We start from the raw sequence: 14,092 nt of genomic DNA, 5'->3' as shown, positions 1-14,092 counted from the left end.
CACCATGATGCCAGCAGCGGGGGGCGGGGTAACAATGAGGGCAGCAGTGGGGGGTGGGGCCGCGATGACGGAAACAGTGGGGGGGCACGTGGGGGCGGGGGCGAGGGGCGGGGCCGCGATGACGCTGGAGCCGAGGGCGGGGACCGCGGGAGCCGGGGCAGCAGGGAGGAACGGGATGGGGGGGGCGGGGATGGGGGGAGCGGTGGGGGGGGTTGTAGGGTCCGGTGGGGCAGGGGTGATGGGTGCCGGGACAGCGGGGGCGGGGGGCGGGGCGGCACGAGTCAGTCGGACCGCGGCTACCGGAGCCGCGAGAGGCGGGACAGCAGGGACTAACGGGACCGTGGGGGTGGGGATGACAGGGGCGGTGGGGGGGGCGGTGGAGTCCGGTGGGGCAGGGGTGACCGGTGCAGGGACCGCGGGGGGGTGGGGCGGGGCGGCACGAGACAGCCGGACCGCGGGTACCGGAGCCGTGAGGTCCGGCGGCGGGGCGGGGGCCGTGCCCGGTTGCAGGCTCGCGGCGGTGAGGGGCGGGCTCGCAGCAGGAGCGGGACCCGGCGGGGTGGCTGCTGCGGGCGGCACCTTTGCGGCAAACAGCTCCACAAGCGCTCTGCAAGCCGGGACCAGCTCCGCGGCAGCCATATCCCGGCGGGAGATATTATTAAAGAGTTTAACCCCAACTGTGTCCCAGAAGTCTCTTGTAAAGACGGCGGAACGGTCAGCATTTGGGAAATTAATCAGAGTCCATTCTAAGAGGTTTTTTAGCTCCTGTTTAGGTAATTGACTTGGACCGGAGCTTAGTAAATACTTAAGTTGCTTATAGAGATGTCTGTCATGGGCAGAGTGAGTTTGTCCCATTATTGACCAGTATGATACTCACCTAGATGTCGCAGGGGGCAGGGTCCTTAATCAGAAGTCCGTCGTGGGGGGCTGGCCAGGCTCTCCACACGGCGCTCAGGACGCTGCTGTCGGGTCCCTCCTCAGAGCTCCGGTTTCAGGCGTCGCTTGGCAACGGCTTTCCGTGCTCGGGACCTCGCAGGTGTCTCCACTCAAGAGCTCCAGCGCGGGCGGTGCTGAGCAATACCCGCCTGTGCTCGGGCGCGCGGCTGGATCCCTCCTAAGAGCTCCGGTCTGCACTGCTTAGCAGCGTGTCCGTGCTCGAGGGGTACCGCGGCAAACTTCCTCAAAGAGCTCCAGGTAACCGCTGCGCAGCAGTGGCCGTCTGTGCTCGAGGACTGCCAGGCAATTTCCTCCCTCCGAGAGCTCCAGGTAATTGCTACGAAGTAACGGCTCCCCGTGCTCGAGGGCTGCCTCGGCAGAGTTATAGAGCTCCGGCTTTTACGCTGCGCAGCAACGGTATGCCGTGCTCACGACACGTTCCAGGTGGCTCTAACTGGTCATTTAGTTACCGTCCATGGAGAAGTCTCTCACAGGTGGAAGAAGCTGAATCGGGCCTTCACTCACGTTTGGGCGCCAGTTTGTCGAAACTGATCGCGAGATGATGGTGATGAGGGTGTGGGTTCGGTCGGGCCCGGCTGGAGATGGACGGATGGAGACGTCTCTATAAGCGGGTCTTTGGAGCATGCAGTTTATTGCAGAGGGCGTGGGTACAGAGGCACTGCTTAGAGCTGCCAGCTGCAGCTCCAAGCAGGCCCAAGGTGTAGGAGAGAGAGAGATGAATCAAGAGCAAGAGGCTAAGAGCTAAGAGAGTAAAGAGCAAGAGAGATGAATTAAGAGGAGAGCTGAATTAAGAAGAGTTACTAAGAGCGTTACTAAGAGGAGAAGAGCATTACTAAGAGGAGAGGAGAGTTAAGAGAGAGGAGTTAAGAGAGAGGAGTTAAGAGAGGAGTTAAGAGAGCGAGGAGCTTGTTACAATACAATAAATCATCTTCTGTAGTGAATATTCTAATTCTCACTAGCCAATCTAATACAAGGTACAAATCCTATAGCATTTACATACAGCCTATAAGAGTTCTTACATTACCATAGAGTGTTACATTTTAACTTCTAAAAACTACTCCTTGGACCCCTTCTGCTGAGCTAGTAGGGTCTGCTCTGACCCTTGGACCTGTCTGCAAGCAGAGGGTATTGTTCAATCAAGAGGGGATTACCTTCGCCCGGCTATACCATTGTTTTCCAGTTGTTCAGTAACTAAGACTCTATATCTCAAAGATGGCCTTCATTTCGATGTCGCTCACAGTTTTCATATTCCCAGAATCTTTTGTTAGGCAATCATATTTATAAGGCTTTCCTGTTTCATCTTCCCCAACAGCAAGCAGTAAATGCGCGCGCGTGAAAATCTGGTCTCAAAAGGATTCGAACCCTCAACTTCCTGACGCCTCAACCAACCAACCAACCAACCAACCAACCTCTGAGCCACTCCTGCGGCTGCCTTGGGTGCAGCCTCTGGGCTCCTGTGGATTCAACGGAGGGCGTCCCCTCCTTTCCACAGTTTGCAGGGGAAAAGTTTAAGCTTTCCCCTTTTGTGGGCTTTCATACCCCCAACCTTTCCAACCCCCTTGGAGATCTCCTTCCCTAGTGCTAGCACAGTTTCAGTAAGTACTGATCCCCTTTTCACTCACCTCTTTCCGTGCTGGGTCCTAAAGTCCTGGTCACAGTCTTAGATTGTTGCTCCGGCCCCTCTGTAATTTGCCGGCAAAGAAAGGGGCAAAGCAAGATGTGTTCCAACCCAAGACTGCGAGTTTCAAGGTCTTCAGGGTCCCTTCGTGGTCGCCAGCAACTGATGCCTTTTCCTGGTCTTAAAATCAGGAGTCACACACGGTTAGAAGGGGAAAAGGGATTTTACCTTGGTATTTATTTTAAGGATCCTTAGGTGTACACGTCCAGGTCATATACATCGAGATGTACCCCACCGAGTCTATCTCTGTCTTCGTCTTCTGTCTCCACACCTCTCTCTCTCCCCCAACATTGGGTATAGCATTATAGGTTTTACTAATTAGCATATCTATCAAAGATTCCCCAATAAGAGGCTCAAGTGAGCCCCCTTCCCCAAGGAACTCTCCCCTGGATGGTTCTATCTTGGTTTACAGAATGTGTTCTGGAGAGGACCTTGGGGTCTGGGGCACACTGATCTCTGGCTATGAAGCTTCTAAAATGTTTTGTCTCTTAGCTTAACAAACAAGTCCAAGAATGTAGGCAAAAAAAGCACTAGGAATACAGAAGTTGTAAAAAGGTATAACAGGGGTATAAAGGAAAGGGCAAAAATCTTCATGGCATCATGATGGAGCTTGCTTATGCGTGCTTGAGGAATTAGAGTATGACTATGGGTCTGACAATAGAATAAACGGAGTTCCATCATATCTCTATGAGAAGCGTGGTTCATCCCGGCAGATCTCTGGCTATTATTATAGTGTTAATAGTAATATTGTTAAATAGTTAATAATTGTTATGTTAATAATGCATGTACTGTCAAAAGGTTTGGTTATTATATTATAAAAGGGGTACTGTGTTACACCTAAGTAAAGTGCAGCCCCCCAAGCAATGAGCCAGCCTGGACGAAACCCTTAAGAACCAATCAGCACCTTAACCTTCATGCAAATGAAGGATGCAAACAGACCAATCCAAAGGGACAAAAAACAGTATAAAAGGGGGCATCCAGGTCAGTGAGGTGTGCCACTCGACCTTGAACAGCGGGAACATCCCTGCTCTGAAGAAGATCCAGCACCAGCTCTGCATCATCCACGCTCGTCGCTGACCGGGAGCCCTCCTACTCTATTTTACCCGGACCATCGACGTGCGCTCTACCCGCGGACCCCTATGCTTTAGGCCACATAAAAAAAGCTGAAATCACTTTAGAACCGGGAGTGCGTTCCCATTTTTAACATGTTTAAGAAAGTTAAAACAAGATTAATAAAGTTGTATAAGAGATAGAGTAACGGGTGGGAAGTTAAACAACATGGGACAAAAAGCAAGTAAGACAAATCCCAAGAAAAACAAAAAGGTGTTGGATGATATACCACCTGATAGCCCACTGGGGGTTATGATAAAGTACTGGGATGAATCTAGTACTACTAAGGGAAAAGATCAAGTTAAAATGATAAACTTCTGTATGATGGTATGGGCAGAAAGAAAAATTAGATCTGATAATCTACATTGTCCGAAATATGGTTCATATGAGGGTTGGATGTGCCAGGCATTAAATGTATATGTTAACGGAAAGAAGCCTTATGATCTGGAGGAATGTGAATATGCGGCTGTCTTGGTTTGAAAGACAGGTGTCTGCTAAGGAAGGCAGATGCGACCCCCCTTCCCTCTGAGTTATTATAATTTTGAAATCAAGGGGCTTTTAGGCAAAGATATGGGAAATAGGAATAACAGTTCTTTACTATTATATATCTATATGTGTATAACCAGTCAAACAAACAACAATAACTATGGCAGTAACAGCAACCAATCACAAACCCAGTGCCAGCCTTCTCAGCTGTCAGGCCCTTTCCCCTTGGGTGCAGTTCCTGTCGCAGCTGGCAGGGGCGCTGGCAGCTCCCGGTGAGCGGGATGGGTGCGATGGGTCCCCCGCGGCTGCAGGGGGCGCTCCGGAGCGAGCTCGGGGAGCACGCGGCACTGGTGGCCTGGGATCCTGGGGAGGGATGGAACAAAAAAACTTCACAAACCCCTGGGCAGCCGATCCCGGTGTCCGGCCAGACCCTCAGGAACAGTAGGCTGGAACAGCAGGCTGGAACGGCAGGGATGAGCACAAATCCTGGGTGGCAGATGAGGTGTATCCAAACGGGGAACCCCCCCGAGGTCTGGGCAGGCAGGGCGAGCATGGCTACAAGGTAGCGAAGGCTCGAAGCAGCGGCGGGGGCACGGCGGCCACAGCCCAGCTCCCAGCGGGGCAGGGAAAGCGGGCTTTGGGATCCCGGGGCTTCTCCAACAGAAGGAAAAGCAGCCAAAGAAAGCAGCCTCCCTCTCTGTCCAAATGCTGGAGACAGACTGCCCACACACCCTGGTGAAACAAAAGAGTAGCCAGCTCTTTTGTTTTTTCTTAAGTACTCAGCCATTTGTGCCCCTAGCAACATGTATGGGTAAAATTCCTTTAACAGAAAAAAACAAACCAGGAGAGCTCCTAAAACCCCAACGGCATGTTGGAGGGGATCAGAGGTAAAACCCACAACAATTCTAAAAGTAGAGGAGGATAAAACAAAGCTGGGGGGAAGTAATTGGGATCCTTTAGAACATCTCCCTCCACCTTGTAATCCCCCTCCTGCAGAGGTTCCGCTACAAGAGGGACCTCTGCCACAGGGAGAGAAAGCCCCACTTAGGGTAGAAAACCTCCAGCCATGCTGCCGAGTCACATGCTCAAGAATAATAGAAGAAAGGGGACAGGAAAAGTTATTTCCTTTAAGAGAGGTCCCTCTGGGGGGTGTACAGGGAGGAATTGGGTTTATAAATGTTCCCTTAAACTCTACAGAGGTAAGAAGTTTTAAAAAAGAGATGGAAGCATTGTTAGAAGATCCCTTGGGTTTGGCAGAACAGTTGGACCAATTTCTAGGGCCGAGCATATACACATGGGGAGAGATGCAGTCTATTATGAGTATATTATTCACCCCAGAAGAACGACAAATGATTACAATAGCGGGAATGAGAATATGGGAAAGGGAAAATCAACAAGGAGTCTCTGCTGATCAGAAAATGCCTCTTCAGAGTCCCCAATGGGACCAGAATCAACCTCAGGGAAGACAAAATATGGTGGATTTTCAAAACCTAATCTTAAGTGGAATAAAAGAGGCAGCCCCAAGAGGACAAAATGCAGCTCGGGCATTCAATAGCTGACAAGGAAAAGATGAAACACCCACGGAATGGTTAGAGAGACTTAGAAAAACAATGCAGCAATTTTCTGGCATCAACCCCTCTGGTCCAGTGGGACAGGTGGTACTTAAAGTAAATTTTGTTACTCATTCTTGGCCAGATATTCGAAAGAAGTTAGAAAAATTAGAAGATTGGCAAGACAGGGGTTTAGAGGAATTATTAAAAGAGGCTCAGAAAGTATATGTTCGGAGAGACGAAGAAAAAGCAAAAGCCAAAGGGAGAATCATGATTGCTGCTATGAAGGAGGCAGAATCCACAAACAAAAGAGGGGAAACCCAGAAAGGAAAGGGGTCGGGACAGTGCTTGGAAAAGCGGTCAGGGACCCTTGGGGGAACAACAATAGGAAAATCAGAAAGACCGTGGGAAAGTTTAGCTGTCATTACTGTGGTGCTCCTGGGCACTTAAGGAGGAATTGCCTGAAGCGGGCCAAAGAAGTGAAAGTTTTTGAAGGGGAAATGGCATAGGGGTGTCAGGGGCTTTTTATACTGGGGATGGAACACCAAACTGAGCCCTTGATAAAATTAAAAATAGGACTCTAGGAAGAAGAAATGGAATTCTTAGTTGATATCGGAGCCAATAGAACATGTATATAAAAGGTTCCTGAGGGGTGTAATATAAGTAAAAAGGTTATTAGTGTGATAGGGGCAAAAGGGGAAGGGTTTAAGATACCCTTAATCAAAAATGTACATGTAGAAGGCCCTAATCGATTCACAACTGGAGACTTATTGTTAGTCCCGGGTGCCAGATGGAATTTGTTGGGGCGGGATTTGCAATTATTATTAGGTATAGGTGTACTCCCAGAGGAAGGACAAAAGAGAGCAAAGATTTTAACTTTAACTAATGAAGACGAGAATAAAATTGAGCCTGAAGTGTGGGCATCCGAAAATAATCGAGAAAAGATAGACATGAAGCCAATAGAAATAAGTATAGAAAATCCATCACACTCCATAAGGGTCAGGCAATATGCAATACCTAAAGAAGGAAGGATGGGGTTAAAACCGGTAGTTGACAAATTGTTGCAAGAAGGAACTTTAGAAACCTGCATGTCACCTCACGATACCCTGATATTGCCGGTAAAAAAGGCTGATGGAACATATAGGCTTGTCCAGGATCTGAGAGGTTAACAAAAGGACACATACACAGTTTCCTGTAGTTTCCAACTCTTATACTCTTCTGAACCATATCCCTCCCTGTCACACATGGTACAGTGTGATAGATTTAAAAGATGCATTTTGGGCTTTCCTGTTAGCAGAAAGTAGCAGGGACTACTTTGCATTTGAATGGGAAGATCCTGAGACAAGAAGAAAGCAACAATTAAGGTGGACTCAATTGCCCCAGGCATTTACAGAATCTCCAAATCTATTCGGGCAAGCTTTAGAGGCTCTTCTTATGTCTTTTGAACAAAGTGAAGAGGTACTTATCTTACAATACATAGATGATTTATTAATATCAGGGTCAGATGAGGAAACAGTTCGGAACACCATTATTAATCTGTTACATTTTCTTGGGAAAAAAAGGGCTATGGGTTTCAAAGAAAAAGCTACAGTTTGTAGAACAAGAAGTAAAATATTTAGGACATTGGCTAAGCCAAGGAAGTAAAAAGTTAGATCCTGAAAGGGTGCAGGGTATATTATCCCTCCCTCCATCGCAAACTAAAAAGGAAGTTAGGAAACTATTAGGATTACTGGGGTACTGTAGACAGTGGATTGATGAATGTAGCAAAGTGGTAAAATTTTTGTATGAAAAGTTGATCAGTGAGGATAATATCTGTTGGACACAGGAAGATGACCAGAAACTAGAAATAGTAAAAGGGAAGCTGATAGAAGCTCCAGTCTTAAGTTTACCAGATGTAACCAGACCCTTTCAGTTTGCTGATTCAAATGAAGGGGTAGCCTATGGAATACTCACACAGGAATGGGGGGGTCCAAGAAGCCTGTAGCATTTCTGTCTAAATTATTAGATCCTGTGGCCAGGGGGTGGCTAGTCTGTGTACAAGCTATATCGGCTGTAGCACTGTTAGTAGAAGAAGCTCGGAAGCTCACGTTTAGCGGAACCCTAGCAGTACATACCCCACGTGCCATATGATCAGTATTAAACCAAAAAGCCGAGAAATAGCTCACAGATTCAAGGATGCAAAAGTATAAAACAGTGCTTCTGGAAACTCCAAATTTAACCATCTCCACCAGTAGCCATGCGAATCCTGCTCAGTTTTTGTAGGGGGAACCAGAGGGGAAGGTTATTCATGATTTATTATGGTATCCCCCAGTGGTAGGGAGAAGAGAGATCCAACAGGCAGGAATTGTGCAGCAAGATTGATTTATTTAATTATTTTACAAACTCTTTTATAGACTGTTTTCTTCATAGTCTAATTGGTCAAAGGATCAGCCACCCTTTGGGGTGATTGGCTAAAATCCTAAAACATCCATTGTCAAAATATTTTTCTACTGTACCATAAACAAAGCTCTGCAAGGTCGCAGGTGTTCATAGTTTATAGAACTCTGCTAATATCTTCTGTGAGAGAGAAAAGTATCTCATGGGACTGGAAAGAAGCAAGAAAAAATCTTGCTGGCAGCAATATTGTATCCACCATGATTGCCTAGAACTAATACATTACCAAACTAAAATATGGGAAGACCTAATGGAATGTGAGCTACCGGATGGGGAAAAGTTATTTATTGATGGGTCTTCCAGGTGCCAGCAAGGGCAGTGAATGTCTGGGTATGCAGTGGTAGATGGGAGAACTATGGGACTTAAAGAAAAGGGAAAATTGCCTAGTCACTGGTCAGCCCAGTCTTGTGAACAGTACACCCTTAATAGAGCCCCGAAGTTATTAGAAGGAAAAGTAGGAACAATCTTTACAGATTCAAAATACACATATGGAGTAGTACACACTTTTGGGAAAATCTGGGAAGGAAGAGGGTTATTAAATTCAAGAGGAAAGGGGCTGATTCATGAAGGACTTATTTTTGAAATCTTAGAAGCATTAAGAATGCCTAAAGAAATAGCTATGGTACATATTAAAAGACACCAAAAGGGGAGTACCCTAGAGATAAGAGGGAATAATTTAGCAGATCAAGAGGCTAGGGATGCAGCAGAAAACGGAAGTGAAAAAGTTATGTTAATCCTAGCTCCAAGCAAAGAAGAACCAGAAATCCCAAAATTTAGTGAAGACGAGGAAAAAGAACTTTGTAAAAAAAGGGGGGAGCAAGACCAATCTGGGAAATGGAAACTCCCTGAGGGGAGGCAGTTACTTAATAAGCCTCTAGCCAGAAAAATATTAGAAGATACGCATCCAAAAACCCATTGGGAAACTCAAGCCTTATGTGAACATTTTTTGAGGAATTATGGATGTATTGGGATTTTTGGATTAGCCAAAATAGTGACTAAAAATTGTATAACATGTCAGAAGATAAATAAAAAAGGTATGAGAAAAAACACACCGGGAGGGCATGAGTTAGCCCTGTGGCCATTTCAAAGCATCCAAATAGACTTTACTGAACTTCCCCAAGTACAGAAATGGAAATTTATATTAGTAATAATAGACCATTTAACTCATTAGGTAGAAGCTGTCCCAGCTGTTAAGGCTACAGCCAGCATAGTATGCAAAACCCTCCTGGAACAAATTATTCCCAGGTATGGAATGGTTAACAGAATAGACTCAAATAAGAGGAACACATTTTACATCAAAGGTGTTACAACAAACCACATGGGCTCTGGGAATGGAGTGGGACTTACATACCCTGTGGCACCCTCAAAGTTGAAGTCGGGTAGAACGAATGAATCGAACACTAAAAAACACCTTAACCAAAATAATGATTGAAACACAGATGTCCTGGATAAGGTGTTTACCTTTAGCCATGATGGGGTTTTAAGAGTTCTAGGGTTTTTTCTCTGTTAAAGGAATTTTCCCCCATACTGTTGCTAATCGCTGGGTACTTAAGGAAAACAAAGAGCTACCCACTAAGGGTGGGGTGAGCCTGGCTACTCTTTTGTTTCAACTGGGTGTGGGGGCAGTTGGGTCTCTGGTCCAGAGAGAGAGGAAGTTGTTTTTCCTATGGCCTCTTTTCTTTCTGCTGGAAACAACACTGGGATCCCAAGCCCGCTTTCCCTGCCCCGCTCGGAGCTGGGCCGTGGCCGCCCTGCCCCGCAGCTGCTTTAAGCCTTCACTACATTGTAGCCGTGTTCGCCCTGCCTGCATAGACCTCCGGGGGGTACCCCGTTTGGATACATCTCGTCTGCCACCCAGGATTTGTGCTCATCCCTGCCGCTCCAGCCTGCCGTTCCAGCCTGCCGTTCCCGCGGGTCCAGCTGGACACTGGGGCCAGCTGCCCAGGGGTTTGTGAAGCCTTTGTTCCATCCCTCCCCAGGATCCCAGGCCACCAGTGCCGCGTGCTCCCCGAGCTCGCTCCGGAGTGCCCCCTGCAGCCGCGGGGGAACCATTGCACCTGCCCTGCTCACCGGGAGCTGCCAGCGCCCCTGCCGGCTGCGACCAGAACTGCACCCAAGGGGAAAGGGCCTGACAACTGAGAAGGCTGGGACTGGGTTTGTGATTGGTTGCTGTTACTGCCATAGTTATTGTTGTTTGTTTGACTGGTTATACACATATAGATATATAATAGTAAAGAACTGTTGTTCCTATTTCCCACATCTTTGCCTAAAAGCTCCCTTGATTTCAAAATTATAATAACTCAGAGGGAAGGGGGGTTGCATCTGCCATTCCAAGGGAGGCTTCTGCCTTCCTTAGCAGACACCTATCTTTCAAACCAAGACAAGCCATATTAAGGGTCAGGACACAACCCCGATCAGACCTGGCAGTGTCCCCTTATGAAATGATGTTTGGGCTGCCCTTTCTGACCACTCAACATAAAACCACTTCTTATGAGGAAGGGGAGGCAAGTGTTAAAAAATATATCACCACAATTGCCCAAACCCTGGAAAATTTGTGAGCGAGAGGAATGATTTCTCAAACCGCACCCTTAGACTTTAAAATCCATAATATTCACCCTGGGGAATGGATAATGGTTAAAACGTGGAAGGAGCAGACTCTGGCTCCACAATGGGAAGGTCTGTTCCAGGTGTTGTTGCTGACAACCGAGGCAGCGATCCGAACCAAGGAGTGAGAGTGGATCCACGCCAACAGAATCAAAGAACCGGTGGAAGAACCTAAGGAGTGGATCCCTAATATCTATGCTGGGTGGTACAAAATTAACTCTTAAACGCGGACAGGGGTGTAATGAACTGGGAAAACTTGAATGATCCACAGAGAAATTTAAGGGTTGTAAATCATGAAGAAATAAAACTAAACCTGTATAAGTGGTTCCAGATACCATCAGGGCAAGTCCTAAGACCTTTGCGTTATCCCCCTTGGGGAGGAACAATTCCACCCCAAACCGGAGGATCAGGACTGTATCAGACAGAGGGTCCTAATGTGTTTGCATTAGCTTGTGATTTGTATTTTTAAAAAATCACATTATATCCTGACCTGAAAGCATTATTACAGCCCCCACCAGTGCCATTCCAAATACCTTGCTTAATTCATCCTAATAGTACATACTGTGGCTGGATCGAATGTAAGTGTGAACGCTGTAAGCAAAATTGGTATTGTATTTCCTATAAGCGGCAACCTCGATGTCCGCAGTGCCGTAGATACAACCACCTGACTGCACTCCGTGACCTTCAATGCCTAGCAAAGGTTGTAACCCTAATTTGTGGGCGGAAACTAGCACTCTCTGCTGAGTGTGAAATAAGTGAAAAGGAGTGGGAAATTATACAAGCCTGGGTAAAAGAACATTGGCCTGATGGTCAGTAAGACACTTAGAATTATCCGAACTATACAGCATAAGAATAATGCAAACTCTCAAAGGACCAAAAGAAATCATTACCAACCAAAAGACCCAAAGAAGGCAGCTTTCTTGTTTAAAACATCCCCACTTAAATCATCAAGCATGTGTATTGTGCAAATGTGTTAAATGCCCAAATAAGTGGTATTGTTCTTCAACAAAGAGGCATCCCCACTGTCTGAACTGCCAAAATAATAAAGAACAAAAAGGTCAGGAAAATGCTGTGGTAGAAAAAATTTTGTCTGGGTGAGAGTTATTTGTACCTGAAATTTGGGAAATTCCCAAAGAAAAGTGGGAACAAGAATTACGCTTATGTGCAGTGCAGTTTGCATGGAAGTGGGACAAGCGGCTTAAAGAGGGTAAGACCAGGTTGGCCTCTGCACCTGCCTTAGGTATAGTCTGGCCACGAGCAGCAACCTCGGAGGGCATGAGACAAGGGGGTGTATGTCATACCACACCTCTGATTACAACCGTGGCGATCATAATTATCGCATGCACCCTTGCATGGGTAACCCCAAGCAATGCAAATCCAGCAAATCCCTGCACCAAGTGTAACTACCTTCTACGATGGGGCAGTCGTGCTTCTTATCTAACGATAATGAAACATCCCTAGAGACTTGTAATTATGGGGAACACTCACTATGGGTAGCCAAGTTAAAATCCTCAGGGGGATACCAGCCAGGACCATCATGTCCAAAGGGACAGTATGTTTGTTTTGTCAATGCAGAAATGTGGGGCATTTCAGATGGTGGGGGTGCACAAGACAAAATTTAAAAAGAACTAAGAAAGCAGTGAGTGAAGACTCTCAAAAGCTCCTCGAAACAGACTCAGTCACTGGAGCCAACTCTTTCAGACTCCCTCTACAAGACAGTTAACAGCTAAAAGAAACACTATCTGTCCTGCCGGTAGGCGAAAATCTGTTTATAGATTTAATGGAAGTAATAGTGCAAGCACTAAATGTCAGTGACTGTTAGATATGCGGAGGTGCATTGACAACAGAGCTACGGCCCTGGAAGGGAATTCGCCTAAGTGTCCCCGAAATTCTTTTTTGGAATAAAAACAAAATATCTAGAGAACACTGTCCTGAAGGATGGATGCTAAATTCAGGAGTAATGGGTGAAGAATGCATCGGGAGGGAAGATAAATCAATGTATAAAACCTGGGTAGGAGTAACCCTGTGTAAAAGAACTCTATTCACAAATGTGACCCAACGTTGGGAGTCACCAAAAACCCCTAATGGCTATTGGAAACTGAATAAATGACCAAATGAAAAATGTAGCAAAAACATTACCTTATTCTGGTGTAACAGTAGCAATGATGACTTTATCAGTCCTTTTGCAGGCATGGCAGAGTTACATAATCATTGGAGCCACAGTAACAGTATTAATATACTGTGGGATGCCCCTGATGGACTCTTTTGGATTTGTGGGAGAAAAGCTTATACTTAACTTCCCAAAGATTGGAGAGGAGTTTGTACAATTGGAACCATTCAGCCAGGATTTTTTCTATTGCCAGAGGCAGTAGGGAAAAATTTAAGCATTCTAGTTTATGAAGATTTACAAAGACAAAAGCAAAGCTCAACAGAAAATATCCAAAATTGGAGTGGTAATATAGGAGGCACTCAAAGGTGGAAAAACTATGAGTGGCCACCTGAAAGAATAATAGAATATTATGGCCCAGCCACCTGGGCTCAAGATGGATCATGGGGATATAGGACCCCCATTTATATGCTAAATAGGATAATAAGACTCCAAGCAGTGGTGGAAATCATTAGCAACAAAACGGCCTCAGCCTTAGAAGTAATTACTGAACAGTTATCCCAAACCAGTGCAATGACCTATCAAAACCATTTAGCCCTTGACTATTTGCTAGCAGAAGAAGGCAGAGTGTGTGGGAAATTTAATTCCTCTGATTGTTGCCTGCAAATAACTGATAATGGTCAAGCTATACTGGATATTGCTACTGACATACGAAAGATTGTTTATGTACCGGTTCAAAAATGGGAAACAATGCTAGAAGCTGGTTGGTGGGATAAATTCTTAGGAACCACATGGTGGAAAAAACTATTTTTTTTCCTCTTGTGTGCAACTGCTGGGCTGATATTCCTTTCTTGTTTAATTCCCTGCTTCATCCAGCTAATCACAAATGCCGTCCAAGGTATCCAGGTAATTACCATGCCTATGGACTCGGAACAAACTACTTCTGGAACAACAAAAGGATAATGATACTGAAGAAACAGACCAGCACTGGAGACCCCCTTGAAGAAGCCAGGTTAATCTGTAGAAATTTCGAACGTAACAGTGAAGCATAATTAAAGATTGTAGCTCAAGCCAACATAATTGACAAAAAGAAAAGGGGGGATGATGATAAATGAGTGAATGATAAATGTTGTCTTTCACATATAGGATTTTAACATTTATAAGTGA

Source organism: Aphelocoma coerulescens (assembly GCF_041296385.1).
Source record: "Aphelocoma coerulescens isolate FSJ_1873_10779 chromosome W unlocalized genomic scaffold, UR_Acoe_1.0 ChrW_unloc_scaf_1, whole genome shotgun sequence".
NCBI lineage: Eukaryota > Metazoa > Chordata > Aves > Passeriformes > Corvidae > Aphelocoma > Aphelocoma coerulescens.
The sequence above is the reverse complement of the archived record's forward strand: the minus strand, read 5'-3'. Positions refer to the sequence as shown.